At 41.2% G+C, this 18796-nt stretch overlaps 1 pseudogene across 1 annotated transcript; it reads left to right on the plus strand.

Moving 5' to 3' along the window:
* The first annotated feature begins 3610 nt into the window (after positions 1–3610).
* LOC132177070 (zinc finger BED domain-containing protein RICESLEEPER 2-like) lies at positions 3611–5310 on the plus strand (annotated as a pseudogene). The gene is made up of 2 exons (XR_015911869.1): positions 3611–5057; positions 5176–5310. The product of XR_015911869.1 is annotated as a zinc finger BED domain-containing protein RICESLEEPER 2-like (transcript).
* Positions 5311–18796: the final 13486 nt, after the last annotated feature.

An 18796-nucleotide genomic window follows, 5' to 3' on the forward strand; every position in this document is an offset into this window, starting at 1 on the left:
GTCACGGTGTTTGGATATATATGAGGACCATATATATTTAAGAATTTCAGAACCAACAGGGTTTTTCCCAGAAACACAGATGGCCACAACAACAACGTAGCCAAGAAATACCACCTACCGTTGGGCATCAGTTGCCCTGGGGCTACCCTCAGAAAAGACAACATCTCCCTAATAATGGGAGAAACGAGAAAACGGACTTTGGCCAGAAACATGTGATGTGTACCAAATATTGCATATTTAGACCCCTTAATTTACATTTGTTAATCCTTTAGCTATCTTATAATCTGATGTTCTGGGTTAGTTCTGTGTCTTTCATTTTTTTTGTAGGTTACTATGGGAAAACTGCGGGATTTATGTGAAAGTTGCACACTTTGGAGAAATGCTGCCAACGGACCTACGATCGAGCGCAAGTCTATATGCTTAGATGTGCTCGAGCTCAGCATAGTAACAATCGAGCATAGACATGGCCAGTTCAAAGCCCTGTGCACAATCACGCTTGCGAGGTATGAGGATTCTATATGCTCAAGTACGCTCGAGCGTAGCAAGTGTGCGATTGAGCGCAGTTGTCCGACCTAGCTGTGATTTTAATTCTAATACAACTTGTAAACCCTAGTTTTAGCCTATAAATAGAACATATCTCATATTAGTTTAGAGAGACCATGAATTACGAAATTTCAGAAGAGAAAAAAGAGAGTTTTAAGGCTACCTAGCTTTTTGATCTCAACTTTGTGATTTCATACTTGTAAGTACTCAATTTTCATTATGAATTCCATCAATTTGTTTTTGTCTTTCAATACCATGAGAGGCCAAACCCTTAACTAAGGATGAGGATGAAGCATCACTTATGATTAGCAACTTTGTTTCATGTATGTAGTGTTTCTCAATTTAATGATTTAATTGCCCTATTGTTTTACTTCAAATCAATTGGATTGAATGATTCTTGGATATCTTTTGTGATTCAAGGATACACTTGATGAATTTAGATAATTCAATACAATTGATTGCTTGGTTTTCTTTGTTAAAAATTGGATTTCCCTTGTGATTTATTTTCTGGATAAAATTGACGTTTTGATAAATATTAGATATCTTCTTGTGATTTACGGATACAGTTGATGATTTAATTAATATTGGATTTCTTTTGTGATTTGGGTACTGAATGGATACCTGGGATGTTTTGATTAATTCTTTGAAGCAATAGTAAAACAAACCTAAGATTTATATGTGAGAACTTTGGAAAATATTATAGATCATGGAACTATGTTGCTATGAATTTGTGAGTGCGGATTCCGAAATCCTAGTGCTTGGTCATTAGATTACTTTCACTTTAATTAGCTTATGCTTTTGATTTTTCATTCACTCAACAATCTCTCAAAATTTGGAACTAGGTTAGGGTTCAATTGATTTACATTTAAATTTGCTTTCAAGAACACAATTCCCTGTGGGATACACCTCGCACTTGCAAACCCTTTTTTTCTACAAATGATTCGTGCACTTGCAAGTACAATAAAATTTCACAACAAGTTTTGGCGTTTGTAAATGCATATGTCTCCAGGACCACCAATCATTCCGATGGAATCATCAGAAAAATATAGAGAAACTGAAAAAGGAATCTCATAGTTATGTCTGAGTACCTTTTCATCAGATGGCGAAAAACAAGACCTTTGTTTACGAGGATAGTCCAAGCATAGAGACGTCCCCACGTCGGAAGAAGACGCCCCGCCAAACTGGTGAAACCTAGCAAATGAATCTCCCTTCTCTTAAACCAGAGGCACCTCCGGTAGGGCTGGGCAAAAACCTGCCCAACCCGCCCCACCCCGATCCACCCAAACCCGCCGGTTTTTAGCATTTTTTTTGTGAATACGGATTGGAAAATGTCCAACCCGTGCGGGTCGGGTCGGCCAACGGGTGTAATTTTATTGAAGAGGCGGGTACCTGACCCGCCCCGCCCATATGTAACTTAAAAGTTAAAACCCTAATATCCTTCCTCAGTCCTCACCTTTTCAGCTTTTCTCTCCTTCTTTCACACAAGCTGACGCCGTGGCCCGTGACTCTCCCCTCTCCAGACCAAGCGCCGCTCCTCTCTCACTCTCGCCGCCGGAGGATCTCTTGAATGGTTAAAGTGTTGAACCATACTGCTCCTCTCTCTCTCTCTCTCTCACAGTCGTGCCGATCTCAAGGTTTCTCTCTCACCTCTCTCTCTCTCTCGAAAGTGAACTAACGTGCTCTCTCTATCCCTCTTGGCTCTCACAGACTCACAGTGACCTTCGTCAAGTTGCCTTAGCTGCGTCTAAGTCTCACGACTCTCACTGTCTCACCCCTCGGCATCAGGTAAAAAAATATCAACTTTGGTAGATACCGTAGATTGGTATGATTAGATTTTTGGTATGATTTGTTGTGTTGGGTTTTTGGTCTGTGAGTAGGGAAAAGATTGATTATGTTGTACTAACTACTGATTAGGTTTTTGGTCTGATTTTGATTATGCAGTACTGGTTAAGTTTCTGGTTTGTGGTCTGTTTTGGGTCTGATTTTGCTGGTTTGCTGATTATTTAACTTGGGTTGATTTTGCTAATTAGTTAATTTTGCTGATTAGTAAAAGGGCCAACTCTTAATGATTTTTCTGGTTTGCTGATTATGCAGTACTGATTACGTTTCTGGTTTGTGGTCTGTTTTGGGTTTGATTTTGCTGGTTTGCTGATTATTTAACTTGGGTTGATTTTGCTAATTAGTTGATTTTGCTGATTAGTAAAAGGGCCAACTCTTAATGATTTTGTTAATTAGTTGATTTTGCTAATTAGGGCAGTAAAAGGGCCCAACTTTTAATTGATGTAAATGTCAATTAATTATTTGTTCCCTATTTTATAAATTGTTGATTTTTTTTTTTTTTTTTTCACTTATTGTAGACTCATGGCTGGTCATTTAACTAGTGGTATTGGTTCTAGTTTTGCTTCATCTACTCCTACTCGTAGTGATAGTACCATGCCTTCCATTGATAATGATATTGTTGGATGTGTTGGTGTTGGCACTCAAAACCCTAGTTCAGCTCTCCCACCAAAACCTAAAAAATCTGAGCAAACATCAATGGTTTGGGAACAATTTACCAAGGTAGAGGGGGTGATCTCGAGGATCCTAAATCACAATGCAATTATTGCAAGAAATTGTTTAGTTGTCACAATAAAAGGCTAGGTACTTCATCAATGCTGACACATTTGAAGAATACCTGCAAAAAAATATCCCGGTAAGTTTGATAAGTCACAATCAAAGTTAAGTTTTGAGGTTAAGAGGGAAGGCCAAATGGCAGTGGAGAAGGATCTGTTGGTAATTTGGTGATTACTAAATACAATGCTGGGAAAATAAGGGATGCAATTGCAAAGATGATAATTAAGGATGAGTTGCAAAGATGATAATTAGGTTTGTGGAAGGTGAAGGGTTTCAGGATTTCATGAATATAGTTGAGCCTAGGTTTTCAATTCATTCTCGTTATACTATGATGAAGGATTGTGTTAAGCTTTACTTGTCTGAGAAGGAAAAATTGAGGGCAATGTTTATGACAACTGGGGTTCGGGTTTGTCTTACCACTGATACATGGACTTCAGTTCAAAACCTTAATTACATGGTAATCACCTCCCATTTTATTGATAGTGATTGGAACTTACACAAAAGAATTTTAAACTTTTGTTTAATTCCTAATCACAAAGCTGATATCATTGGGGAGAAGATTTTGTCATGTATGCTTGAGTGGGGTATTCGTAACATTTTCACTATCACAGTTGACAATGCTATTGCTAATGATGCTGCTTTGGATTTTGTGAAGAGGAGAACTGGTAATAAGGAGGGCGCCATATTAGAGAGTCAGTTTATGCATATCAGGTGTTGTGCACACATACTAAATCTTATTGTGACTGATGGTTTGAAAGAAGTTGATAACTCCATTGTGAGGGTTAGAAGTGCGGTGAAGTATGTCAAGTCTTCACCTGCAAGATTTGAGAAGTTTAAGGGTTGTATTGAAAGAGAACAACTTACTTTCAAGGGTTTGTTGTGTCTCGATGTTTCAACTAGTTGGAACTTCACATTTTTTATGTTGGAAGGTGCTGAAAAATGTCAATCTGCTTTCCAACTTATGGAAGAGTTTGATAAAAACTTTAAGAGTGCATTGAACGAGGAAAAGAACGAGAAAGAAGGTTTAAGACCTCCTACATGTGTTGATTGGAATCGTATTAGGATTTTTCTCAAGTTTCTGGAACTTTTTTATGATGCCATAATGCGACTTTCGGGGTCTTTATATGTTGTACATCTAATATGTACTTCCAAGAAATTTGTGGCATTCAAATGCATTTACAAGAGTATATTGATAGTGATGATTTTGTATTGAGTTCTATGGTGGAGAGGATGATGATGTAGTACAATAAATATTGGGGGGATCTTGAAAACAATGATAAGGTTAACTTGATGATGTTTGTTGCGGTTGTACTTGATCCACGAACCAAATTGGGGTCATTGGAATATTGGTTCAAAGATGTGCTTGGTGACAAGAAATGTGAGGAGATGATGAAAAAATTGAGGTCATGCCTTAACAAATTATATGATCACTACAACGTTGGACAGAGTTCATCTCAAGTTCAACATGGTAGTGAATTGTCTCAAGGTTCCTCAATGAAAATAGAAGAAACTGAGAGTGCCAACTTTTACTTCATGAATAGGTTTCATAAATACCTAACTTCTAAAAGTGATATTGAAAGCAAATTGGAGATCGATCGATATTTGATGGAGGATGTTGAAAAAGAAATGCAAATTTCGACATTTTAAATTGGTGGAAGGTGAACTCAACCAAATTCCCAATTCTTGCCAAAATAGCATGAGATGTGTTGGCCATTCCTATTACGACAGTTGCTTCAGAGTCGGCTTTAGCACTGGAGGACGTGTGTTGGATCCTTTTCGAAGTTCATTGGCCCCAGAAAAGGTTGAAGCATTGATATGTGCACAAAACTGGTTAAGATCAAAACCCCTAAGTTTTGACTCAGATATGGTTGATGATGCTGAAAGTTATAAGCTTGAATCAGGTAAGCTTTTTGATCATTTTAGTTTACTTCTTAATTTATTTTCCTATTTACAAATTTCAATTAACGGTTTCAATTGAGATTGTAATATTTTTTTGTTTTTTGGATTCATTCTTTGTAGAAATAGCTTTGAAGAACATCAGCTTTCTCCTTGAGGATGATTAGTGAATTAAAGTTGCATTCTGCTTGGTGTGGTGGCTGCTGGATTTTGTTGCTAGGAGCCTAGGCCTGGTGGTCTAGTGATTTGTTGGCCAATAGCTTGAATTTTGTAACTTTTATTTTTGATGTAACAAATTTTTATGTGTGCTTGGCCTTTAAATTTTATTTATGTAATGTGTGCAACTGTTAAACACTTAAACATGTACCTGTTAAACAAACGATTTATTTGCTTCTTTTTTTTGGTAGTTATTTACCATGTTTTACCCTGCTATGAGCTCTTAATAGATTCCATAGTGTACCATATTTGATTACAAAGGAACTGCAGAATTTTTAAAATAGGCTTCTCTATGTTTCCTATGGGGAATTCCCCTTAATGTTCTTATTAAATGAGTCTTTTTTTTTTTTAAGTGCCCTACTGTCCAGGACCCCAGGTAGAGTTATTTTGTAGTTAGATTTTTTGCATTTTGATCATATTTGATTCGCACAAAAAAATCCAACCATATATTTTATGAAAATTGTAAACAATACAAAACAATGAATTCCTATTGGGTTTTAGTCCAAATCCAGTTTTAAAAAAAAATTACAAAAAAACCAGGACTTAAATTTGAAATTGATGCCCATTAAAAATACCCGACCCGCTCGACCAACCCGCCACGTGCAACCCGCCCCAAACTACCCAAAACCCGGCAGTTTTAGTGCATTTAATCCGGGTAACGGGTAGGAATTTACCAAACCCGATGGGCACGGGTCGGGTGGCAAACAAATCCAAACCCGCCCCGAACCGACCCGTGCCCAGCCCTAACCTCCGGAGAATGGTCACTAGAGGTCTTGCCGTCGGAAGATTGAGGATGACTAGAAGAAGACATGATTGCCAAAAAGAGAGCTCTCAAGAAGTTTTGTAAACAAAGATTCGGAAAGACTGAAGTGGTGAAGTGTGTAAAAGAAGGGAAAACGTTTATAAAGAGATAAAACCTCGAACCTAGCAATAGAGCATTTAATGCAAAACCATCATAAGCTTGCAGCCACACCTAAACTGAGGGAGTTCGTGACATCCTTTCTCTCAAAAGACGCAATGAAGGACGCCATTTAATAGCCAACACCCGGCTCAAGAACCACGCGCTTAGACACAACCCACTAGGAGAGAAACATGTGGAAGAGGCATCGGCGCATTTATGAGGATGCGTACAAAAGATTTGAAAGATCAAAGATCGCACCTAATCGCCAGATATCTTCGATACACGGTTGTTGGGTTCCATAAATGGATAAAACGCCAAAAATAATGGCTTCAATGAGTCGGACCAGTCAAAATATCTGAAGAACTCGCCATTATGAAGAAAATGAGGAAATCGAGCATTAGAATTCTCTTCTCTCGATGCCTTGACAGAAGGAATTACGGGGGTAACTGTTACACATAAAATCGTACCAAAGTCTATGGGCCCAAGGCCCAATAGTAGGAGGTAAAGACCCAAAATGATGTGACAAGCCTAGTCCAGTACTGGAGACATAAGCTCATTGTCATCGCCATTCTATGACAGCCCAGGATAGCTTACCCCCTAGAATGGCACAAACGCCACGTTTGCAGTGACTATCGAGCCTATAATTTCAAGGTCAAACATATGCAGCAATCGCAGGAGCAAAATGCATTGATCACATTAATGGTTATACATACCCTCGAATACTCATCAATTATAAGAATAGTTACAAATCGCTCTCGGATCGATATTCATAACAGCAACCGTTACGCGCCATTCTCGGGATTGATATTGATTACAAGCATTCTCGAATTGATATTTATTGCTATGACAGTTATGCGCCACTTGATAAGTGCCGAATGTTGCACATTCAAGCCCCTTAATTTGCATATGTTTATTCCTTAGCATTGTTATTTGTTTGATTTTGTTTTGTTTTTGTGTTTCAGGTCCTATTTGATAAACCATTAAAAATTGGGCTTAAAAGGGCAAAAAGCTGGGCATTCTGGATCTAGGATCGAGCGTAGCCATTCTTGAGCTCGAGCGCACCTGCGCTCAAGCGTCTACGGCCAGGGATCGAGCACATGCCTACGCTCGTGCGCATAACAGCTAAGCTCGAGCGCACAAAACTTCGGATCGAGCGCACACGGGTGTGTATTGCACGGCAGCAATCATTTTCCAGCGTGGATTTGGTTTTCAGTCTCCCAACTGGACTGGGAGACTAACCTTCAGTTTTCTCAGGGTTTCTAGGGTTTTTAGGGTCCTCCTAATCCCTATAAATAGGGCTCAAAACATTGTAAACAGACGCACCGCTTTCTAGACTAAAAATTTAGTAAATTGTCCGTGGAGCTTAGAAGATCATGAGCGGCTAAACCAATTGTGGGGTATTGATGTAACCCTTTCCAAGCACAATGGTTTGATTGTATTTAATTTTTATTTTTCAATTTATGCATGTTGATTGTATAACCCTGAGGATTGCTACAATTGATTTTTGTTCTTCATATTAAATGTAATTGTTCTTTAATTTCAATTCAATATTAGTAAAATTCTTATCTTGTCTTAAAAATTATTTTACTATTATTGAACTCAATTCATTCTTATTTTCCGTGATTATAAGAATGATGGTTATACAATGGTTCTTAATTGACATGCAATCAATAGGGTTAGATAGACCATACCTAGGAAAGACGGATCGTACTACACCCTAGTTTAGTATAATTTAGGTAGACGATCCGTGCCAACCGAAGATAGGTTATACTATTCCATTGATTGTATGAAATTATTTTCATGTGTTTTCTTGTTTAAATTATAACATGCATAGAATGAATTGCTAGAATTAAATATGGTTAACCATTGATGTACAGATAGTGGTGAAGTCAATACCCTACTCTCTTTCTCTTATATATTTACTCTATTTATTTTCATGCACTTTGAATTTACACAAACAAATCATTCTCTTTTGAATTAAGTTAATTTTAATCTTTCAAATTTTGATAACTAAACCACTGCAGTCTTTGAGGTTCGACACCCTCAATATAGCCCTATCCTACGGGATTCGTCCTATTATGAGTGGTTATTTTTCTAATTGATATTTTTGGTCACAAAAATACCACAATCAATTTTTGGCGCCGTTTTCGGGGACTGCTTAACGGTTTCATTATCTAAATTTAAGGATCAATTTTAGCTTAATAATTTATTTTTCTGCTTTGAGTTGCTAACTTTAATTCTGTTTTGTGTTTTGTTTTTTTATTTTATTTTAGAATTTGCAAACAGGTCCGTAGCTACCTTCTCTGTGACTGCGATCAAGAGCAGTTCGCGTGTGATCGAGCGCACGGACGTACTCTAACAGGAACCAAGTCAGCAGTGCTCGAGCCCTCCCCTCCTGCGCTCACACCCCTATGCGGCAGTACGCTCGAGCGCACCTTGTTGTGCAATCAAGCGCACTTGCAGCAACCTGCATCCAAACCCTAAATGCATCTAAGGGCCGTTTGTGAGCTTTACTTTTCTGTTTTAGCTTAGTTTTTCTTTTCTTTCTATTTTGTTTATGCTCGATCGCCATTCTTTGTCTTTTCCATTAATTTCTTGCGACCTTGAAATTGAACGCACTCTTAGACAAATTAGATCCCAAAAGACCCCTAATTTTCTAGAAGAGCGTTCCACTGAGACCATAGGAGACGGTAACCACGTGGCTTTGCAAGATCATTATCTTCCTACCACTTACACTACTCCCACATGTCTCCGGCTGCCAGAGGTTACGGCAGTCCATTATGAAATTAAGCCCAGCATTATACAAAGTTTACCTTCTATCCTAGGGCTTAGCACTGAAAACCCTTATGACTTCCTCAGTGATTTCGAAGCAATTTGTTCTACCATTAAAATGAATGGATTCACTGAGGATGCCCTAAGGATGCGTCTTTTTCCTTTCTCCCTCAATGAAAAAGCCAAACATTGGTTCCAGTCCTTAACACCCAACTCTATCACTTCTTGGGCTCAATTGCAGCAAGAATTTCTTAAGAAGTATTTTCCCATAGGAATGACCAATGACACTAGGAGAGCTATCACTAGCTTCTCCCAATATGAGGGAGAAGATTTCCATGAGACTTGGGATAGGCTGTAGGGCTTACTTAGATCATGCCCACACCACGTTGTCTCGAAATGGCAGCTAGTGCAGTGTTTCTATGATGGCCTGACCGAGTCCAATAGAAAAAAGGTAGATGCATCTTGTGGGGGAACATTCATGTTAAAAAGCGAAGATGAAGCATGGTCTATGTTTGAAAATTTGAGTAACAATTCTCTTCAGCAGGTTTCCACCAGACGAAGGGCACCAGCTCCAAAAGCACTCAAGACAGAGAGTTTGTATGAAGCAGGCTCTTCCCCAAACATGGCCAACCATGTGGTTAAGGCTATCTCCAAGAAGCTAGATCAATTTTTGATGACTGCTGGTTTTGCCCCTAATACTGCCCACAAGCACACACCACACGAATCTAGCTTTATTTGGCCAACCAAGTCCTATGCATCATGTAAATAAATGCCCTCTTGCTGAAAATTTTACTAATGTTGCTAATGAGAACGTTAATGCTTTCTCCAGACTGGGTAATGATCCATATTCCAATACCTACAACCCCAGGTGGAGAAATCATCCAAATTTCTCATGGAAGAACTCAAATTCAGGCAACCCAGCCCCAGGGCCACACTATCAAGCTCAATCCAACAGGCAGCCCTACCAACCTCATTCCACTTACCGGCCTCGATAGCAGCAATACCAGGCCGCACCACCTCACTCAGATTCAAATTTTGAGGATCAGATTCTAAAAATGATGAGTGAGTTGACCGGCCAGGTGGGCGAGATAAAGCAGACAGTGAAATCTCAACAGGAGATAGTGAACTCACATTCCCAATCCATTGCCAAGTTGGAAGCTCAACTCGGACAACTTGCCAACACCCTCAACAGAAGGGACGAAGGAAAGCTTCCAAGTCAGGTAGTGGTAAATCCTAAGGGGCACTACATGGTAGATGAGGGCATTTCATACCATCAGCAAGTTCAAGCCATCAACACCTTGGGAAGCGGAAGAATAATTGACAATCATGTGGAGGAGAAGAAAGATGAGCACATGGAGGTTGCACAGAATCTACAGAATGATAAATGCAAGCAAGTAAGCAATGAGGCTTCATCATCAGCAGCTCCCACTTTAGAGATTCCATATAAGCCACGGGCCCCCTTCCCAGAATGTTTCAAGGCACCTTCCCATTTTGGGAAACAAGGAGAGAAAATACAAGGAATGATGGAGGTGTTCAAACAGGTAAAAATCAATCTTCCCTTTCTTAATGCCATCGCACAAGTGCCTACCTATGCCAAGTTCCTTAAAGACTTGTGTACTCAAAAGAGGAAGACCAGAAATAACATCCCCAAGAAAGTCCTTCTGACTGAGCAAGTGAGTTCCCTGATTAAGCACAACACTCCTCCGAAGTTCAAGGACCTCGGGGCTCCTACAATTTCATGCATCATCGAACAAAGGGAAATTAATAAGGCACTCCTAGATCTGGGAGCTGGTGTGAATTTACTTCTATATTCAGTATATCAGCAGCTCGGCCTAGGGGAGTTGAAGCCCACCACAGTGATTCTGCAACTAGCTGATCGGTCTATTAAGAAGCCTATAAGGATTGTAGAAGATGTGATCATCCAAGTGGATAAATTTTTCTTCCCAGTCGACTTTATAGTGCTTGACACCGAGCCTATGCCCAATCCTGATAAGCTGGTTCCCAGCATCCTTGGGCGTCCTTTCTTAGCCACAGCTAATGCATGCATCAATTGTCGAACTGGAGTCATGGAGATCTCATTTGGCAATATGAAGGTTAGGTTGAATATCTTTACTACATTTTAGCATGCTCCTGATCAAAATGAGTGTTTCATTTTGGACAGCATTGAAGAATATGTAGAAGATTCACTACCTAGTCTCCTGACCAAGGATCCAGTGGAAGCCTGCTTGAATTACTTCGACTTTGAAGAGTTCAACACCGACCAGTACATCAAAGAGGTCCACGATTTGCTAGAAACAGTCGTAAGTGCAGACTTCCATCCATGGAGAGTAGTAAAGGAGCCCCTACCTGTGACATCAAGCACTCCTCCTGTTCCTTCTGTAGTGTCTCCACCGAAGCTTGAGTTGAAACCCCTGCCAGCAAAGCTCAAGTATGCATTTCTTAGATCTAACAACACTCTGCCAGTCATCATTGCCTTCGACCTTCAAAAGGACCAAGAGGACAGTCTGCTATCAGTGTTAAATGAGCATAAAGAGGCCATTGGATGGACCGTGGCAGATTTGAAAGGCATCGACCCCTCTATCTGTATGCACTGAATCCACTTGGAAGAAGATGCTCAACCTTCCCACGAGGCACAGGTTTAGTTGAATCCTAACATGAAAGAGGTAGTGATGAAAGAGGTAGTCAAGTTACTTGATGCAGGCATCATCTACCCTATCTCTGATAGCAAATGGGTGAGCCCCACTCAAGTGGTTCCAAAGAAATCCGGCGTCATCGTCGTTGAGAACTCAGCTAGAGAGTTGGTCCCACAGCGTACAACCACGGGATGGCGTGTTTGCATTGACTACCGAAAGCTCAATTCCCATACCCAGAAGGATCACTTCCCGCTCCCATTCATTGATCAAATTTTGGAGCGTCTTGTTGGCCAAAGCTACTATTGCTTCCTAGACAGCTATTCCGGGCATAATCACATAGCAGTTGATCCCCAAGACCAAGAGAAGGCGACATTCACATGTCCATTCGGCACCTTTGCTTACCGACGGATGCCCTTCGGATTATGCAATGCACCTACCACATTCCAGAGATGTATGATGTCTATCTTCTCCAACATGGCGGAGAAATTTTTGGAGGTATTTATGGATGAATTTTCCGTGTTTGGATCTTCTTTTGATAAATGTCTCCATATTCTTTCACTTGTGCTTCAATGTTGCAAAGAAACTAACCTGATTTTAAGTTGGGAGAAGAGCTACTTCATGGTGCAGGAAGGTATAGTTTTGGGCCATATAGTGTCCAATAGAGGTATTGAGGTGGACCGGGCAAAAGTTGAGCTAATTGAAAATTTACCGCTGCCCACTTCAGTGAAGTAGATCCGTTGTTTCCTAGGGCATGCCGGCTTCTATCGCCGCTTCATCAAGGACTTCAGTAAAATTTCAAGGCCCTTATGTAACTTGCTTGCCAAAGATGCCCCTTTTCACTTTGATGAAACATGTCAAGAGGCATTCCAGAAGCTTCGGTCTCTGTTATCTTATGCCCCCATCATGCAGCCTCCTGACTGGTCTTTGCCCTCTGAAATCATGTGTGATGCATCTGACTACGCTGTGGGTGTAGTATTGGGACAGCGGGAAGGTAAGCTCTCTCATGTCATCTATTATGCTAGCAAAACTCTCATGGATGCTCAAGTCAATTACACAACCACCGAGAAAGAATTGCTAGCTGTGGTCCAAACCCTGGATAAATTCCGCTCATATCTTCTAGGATCAAAGGTCATTATTTATTCTGATCATGCTGCTCTGCAACATTTGCTGGCCAAGAAAGAAACAAAGCCACGGTTGATCTGCTGGATACTACTTCTGTAAGAATTTGATATTGAAATTCGGGACAAGAAGGGCACTGAGAATGTTGTTGCCGACCATCCGTCACGAATTTTGTTTGAGACACCCCAGCCGGTTCCTGTTCATGACTCTTTCCTAGATGAGCAACTATTTGAAATTACTCTGAGAAATCCGCCATGGTATGCCGATATTGTTAATTATCTAGCTACAGGTCGGATTCCTTCTCATTGGTCTAAGCAAGATAAGGACCGCTTTTTCAAGCAAGTTCGATTCTATTTTTAGGAAGATCCGGAGTTGTTCAAGTATTGTGCTTATCAGATCATTCGACGCTGTGTCTCTGAGAGTGAATTTTCCAATATTCTCACATTTGTCATTCTCTAGCTTGTGGAGGACATTTCAGTGCCAAGTAGACAACAGCCAAGGTTCTACAATGCGGATTCACATGGCCCACCCTGTTCAAGGATGCCTATGAATTTTGTCGAGCTTGTGAGAGATGTCAATGCCTAGGAGCTATGTCTCGAAGGGACATGATGTCATTGAGCCCCATCCTCATTGTCGAGATTTTTGATGTCTGAGGTATCAACTTCATGGGACCCTTCCCATCGTCTTGTGGATATGAGTACATTTTGGTAGGAGTGATTATGTCTCTAAGTGGGTGGAAGCCATTGCCACCAAGACCAATGATCACAAGGTTGTGGTGAAGTTCCTCCAAGCCAACATTTTCAGCAGATTTGGTACTCCTCGGGCCATCATCAGTGATGGAGGTAGACACTTTTTCAACTGGTTTTTCAAAGCCTTGCTTCTCAAGTACTCCGTTACACATAAGGTAGCCACTCCTTACCATCCTCAAACAAGTGACCAAGTGGAAGTTTCTAACCGGGAGATTAAGCATATTCTGGAGAAGACGGTCCGGCCAGATCGCAAGGATTGGTCCTTGCGTCTCAATGATGCATTACTACCGCACAGCTTACAAAATGCCAATTGGAATGTCTCCCTATAGACTGGTATATGGCAAGGCGTGTCACCTCCCTGTGGAATTAGAACACAAGGCTCTGTGGGCAATTAAGCAGTTCAATTTTGACATGCAAGCCACCGGCCCCCACCGAAAACTTTAGTTGACAGAGTTGGTAGAGCTGTGACAAGATGAATATGATAGTGCTTGCCTTTATAAGGAGCGGACTAGGGCTTTTCATGACAAACATATCCTGCCCAAGACATTTGTTTGGGACCAGAAAGTATGGCTCTTCAATTCCAAACTCCAGTTTTTCCCTGGGAAGCTCCTCTCCAGATGGGACGATCCATTCATAGTCACCTCAGTGTCACCCCATGGAGCCATCGAATTGCGGGACCCAAAGGATGGCACTCTATTCAAGGTCAACGGTCAAAGGTTGAAGCCCTGCATCCAGAACTTTGAGCCAGGTACAGACGTGGAATCCGTCAATTTGACGGATCCCCGTCTATTTTTTTTTTTTATTAAGACACTAGACCCTGAGCTCGAGCGCACCCACTGTGCGCTCGATCCCATAACACAGGCCTGCGCTCGAGCCCACCCCGAGTGGGATTGAGCGCAGCCACTCAACACTGACACACACTTGCATGAATGCGCTCGAGCGCACCATCAAGAATGCTCAAGCATACCCCCGCCCATCCATTCACCTCTCTGTACAAGTGCGATCGAGTGCACGCTAGTGCCCGCTCAAGCACACTCGTTCAGAGGTCTCACGTGACCTTTTTAGGTCACTGTTTCCCTCTTCTTTCCCTCATTTCTCCCCCAGATCCGAACACAACTCTGTCACACTTCCACCGCACTCCACCTATAGATCACCACCCCACGGCCACCGCACCACCCCCATATCACTCCCCCAATCTTCTTTCTCCCTTCCAGGTCATTTTTTTTCTTCCCATTACATTTTTTCCCAACCTTCCCCGTACCCACATTCCCCATATTTTTTTGCTTGAAAACAGCAGTCTGTGGGTGCCTCTCCATACACGGACTGCTTCTGTGTTGGTTTCTTTCATTTTGCAGGGGGTTTGGCAGCAAATAAAGGGGTTCTACGCCATTGCATTTTTGGGGTGCCCACCAGGTGTTCGAAGAAAAGCCCCAACCAAGTGGCAGCATGCTTTAGGCTCCCGTCTCCACCTCCCGGTCTTCCCCCGCTCGGGACACCACCTTTAAGGCCCCTGCCCCGCCTTCACCACGCCGTGGGAAGCAACAAAAGCTCATCTTGGAGACGTCATTTGCCATTGACACAGTTTTCAAAAGCCTCCAAGCAACCAAGTGGGCGGTCAAAGAATGCAAACGCTGTGGCCTCACAATACTTTTCTAGCCAGTCAGCCCCGTTGCTTACAAAGGCCTGGTCCGAGAATTTTACCACCATCTCACATTTGATTGTACTTGGCTGGGCATCCTATCCTCATCTGTGGCGGGCATGGACATTGAGCTGACCATCGACGACATTGCTACTGCTTTGCAATGTTCTCATGAGTGCCCGTCAGATATTTTGGCTCGAGATGGCTCCCCTCGATACTCAAACCTACCGTCTGAGCTTACACTGCAGCATATTGTGGACGACATCTGCCACGGCCGTTATACCGATGATCTCTGCAACTGTACAAGCAAGGTCCTCCTGCCTTCCCGACTTTGGTTCGTGGACTTCATTTTGCAGCAGAATATGTGTCCATTTGGACACAAAACTCAGCGGCGCGGTCCCTTCCTAGCGGCCCTGTATGCTTTTCAGAGAGGATTTTGGATTTCCATCCCTCAACTCATTTGGAATTAGATACACAAGTTTTTGGACAAGGCGATTGTACGCTGCACTCAGGGGTCGTCTTCATGGGGACTTCCTTTCCCTTTTCTCCTCACCCATATCCTTCAGTCTCGAGGCATTGAGGGTACACCCACGGATGGACCTATTTCTGCTCACCCTCAGTTTGGACTGATCCAGTGGAACCAGAGTTGTTCCCACATGCCGAGATGACGTCAGGAGCCCGCAGCAGCTGAGGTCGTTAGGGAGGCTGATGGCCCTATGCACAATGATCCACCCGCAGCTGAGCCAGCAGAGAGAGAGGGAGTGGTGGAGACCGTCACTATGAGCATGTCACAATATGAGTCCCTCTATAACGAGCTGATGGAGCTTGGATCTGAACTTGCTACCCAGAGGGCGGAGGACAAGCGCCTGGCAGATGAAAGATTTGAAGCATAGCAAGCACTGTTGCTCGCCATTTTAGCACGGCTGCCACCTGATTCGGGGGCATCTTCTTCTGCGCCACAGTGATAGGTCAGGTACTCCTATCTCTTGCATTGCTTTACTTTTTTTTTTTTTTTCCACACACTGAGGACATTGTGCATTATAAGTTGGGGGTGTGGGCATACATGTTAGTTCTGAGCATGCAATTAATTTTTCTATTGTGATTTGAAATTCATTGATAGGCTTAATATGACAAACACATGACCACTTGATTAAGGAATTCAAATTGTGTTACTTTCATTGGCAGCATGAGATATTACTTGTTTCAATTTGATTTTCACAAGCACACTAGCATGTAGTCTGTGGTGCATAAAATCTAGAATCAGTGATGTCTAGTTTTAATATTTGAAATGTAGTTGGGTAACTTATCGGAAAAATGACCTTGGCATAAATTCTTTAAAAAAAAAAAAAATGATGATCATTTTAATCTTTCCACCGAGTAATCGGACCTCTTGCCTCATGAAGCAGTGAGTGTTCGCATCAAAAAGTGAAAAGTTTGGTTGTATAAAAAAAAAATAATAATAAAAAAAAACTAGCTTAGCTTCGTAGCCTTTTTGACCTGAGTTAGTAAGTCCTTAGGGTTGTCTTTACACCTAATGCCATAAAACCGTCTGGTTTGGGAGTCATTGGCCTAACGCTCGATACATGGGTCAATCAGAAAGCTTAAGGGAGCTAAGTGCTAAAAAAAAAAAAAAAAAAGGGAATTTTTGCCTTGGTTGTTTTATCCGATGGGGAGTTTAATGAATTTTGAGTATTGATCCATGCATGATTGAGATTAGTTTTGAAATCCCATGACTATGTGTTGAGTCCACATACACTAGTTGAATCCTGTAATATCTCATAATTGCCATGATTGGAGCTAATTTGTAGTTTCCTAAAATTGTGAAGATGATGTTTGTTTTATTAAGCCTGTTAATGAATGAGAACCATGATGGTCATGATATTGCATTCTTGGGAACTACATGGTTGAAAAATGTTTGTGGGTATCATTCCTGGAAAACCCTCATATGACTTCACTAGTCCTCTGGGAAACTCCTAAGGGTTTAAAAGGCTTGTCGCATACGCTAAATGCAACCGTACATCCCACGAAAGATGGATTTATCTTTTTATTTATTTTATTTATTTATTTATTATTTTACTTTTACTTTATTTTATGTTTTATATTGCTAAGGGACTAGCAATATGTAAGTTAGGGGGTGCGATAAGCGCTAAATGTTGCACATTCAAGCCCCTTAATTTACATATGTTAATTCCTTAGCATTGTTATTTGTTTGATTTTGTTTTGTTTTTGTGTTTCAGGTCTTATTTGATAAACCGTTGAAAATTGGGCTTTAAAGGGCAAAAAGCTAGGCATTCTAGATCTAGGATTGAGCGTAGCCATTCTTGAGCTTGAGCGCACCTACGCTCGAGTGCCTGCGGCCAGGGATTGAGCGCATGCCTGCGCTCGTGCGTATAATAGCTAAGCTCAAGTGCACAAAACTTCGGATCGAGCGCACACGGGCATGTATTGCAGGGTAGCAATCCTTTTCCAGCGTGGATTTGGTTTTCAGTCTCCCAATTGGACTAGGAGACTGACCTCCGATTTTCTCAAGGTTTCTAGGATTTTTAAGGTCCTCCTAATCCCTATAAATAGGGCTCAAAACATTGTAAACAGACACACCGTTTTTTAGAGTAAAAATTCAGTAAATTGTCTATGGAGCTTAGAAGATCATGAGCGGCTAAACCAATTGTGGGGTATTGATGTAACCCTTTCCAAGCACAATGGTTTGATTGTATTTAATTTTTAGTTTTCAATTTATGCATGTTGATTGTATAACCCTAAGGATTGCTACAATTGATTTTTGTTCTTCATATTAAATGCAATTGTTCTTTAATTCCAATTCAATATTAGTAAAATTTTTATCTTGTCTTATAAATTATTTTACTATAATTGAACTCAAATCATTCTTATTTTCTGTGATTATAAGAAGGGGAAACTTAAGAAAGCCCCCCTGAACTTTCAGTCATTTTGACATACCCCCCTTGAATTTCCAAAACTCTCACTTAGACCCCCTGAACTTTGGTTTTCTCTCACTTTGGACCCTTTTTACGTTAAAGTCAAACAATTTGACTTTTTATACCCATTTTACCCTCTCCCAAAACTACGTCGTTTTGTGTCCTAAAACTACAACACCTACCCAGCCCAAAACGACGTCGTTTTATGCATTATTTAAAAAAATAATAAAAAAAAGAAAAGCAAAATTAATAAATAAATTAAACAAAAAAAAAAAAAGAAGGGGAATCGGGGGTGGCTCCTGGCTGATCTGGGGGTGGTTCGACCACCCCCATGGCCAAGGGGGTGGTCCAGCCACCCCCAAATACACCCAATCCCCCGCCCCCCCCCCCCCCCCCCCCCCCCCGTTTTTTTTTTTTTTTTTTTTTTTTGGCCTTTTGGGGGTGGCCGGACCACCCCATTTTGGCCAAGGGGGTGGCTTCCGATTTCCTCTCTTTTTTAAATTTTTTTTTCATTTTATTTTAATATTATGCTCAAAACGACGTCGTTTTGGGTTGGGTGGTGATGTAGTTTTGAAACCCAAAACGGTGTAGTTTTGGTTGAGGGTAAAATGGGTATAAAAAGTTAAAAGGGTCCAAAGTGAGAGAAAACCAAAGTTTAGGGGGCCTAAGTGAGAGTTTTGGAAATTCAGGGGGGGTATGTCAAAACGGTTAGAAGTTCAGGGGGGCTTTATGAAGTTTCCCCTTATAAGAATGATGGTTATACAATGGTTCTTAATTGGCAT

Source organism: Corylus avellana, chromosome 4, assembly GCF_965113065.1.
Source record: "Corylus avellana chromosome 4, dhCorAvel1.hap1.2, whole genome shotgun sequence".
Classification (NCBI taxonomy): domain Eukaryota; kingdom Viridiplantae; phylum Streptophyta; class Magnoliopsida; order Fagales; family Betulaceae; genus Corylus; species Corylus avellana.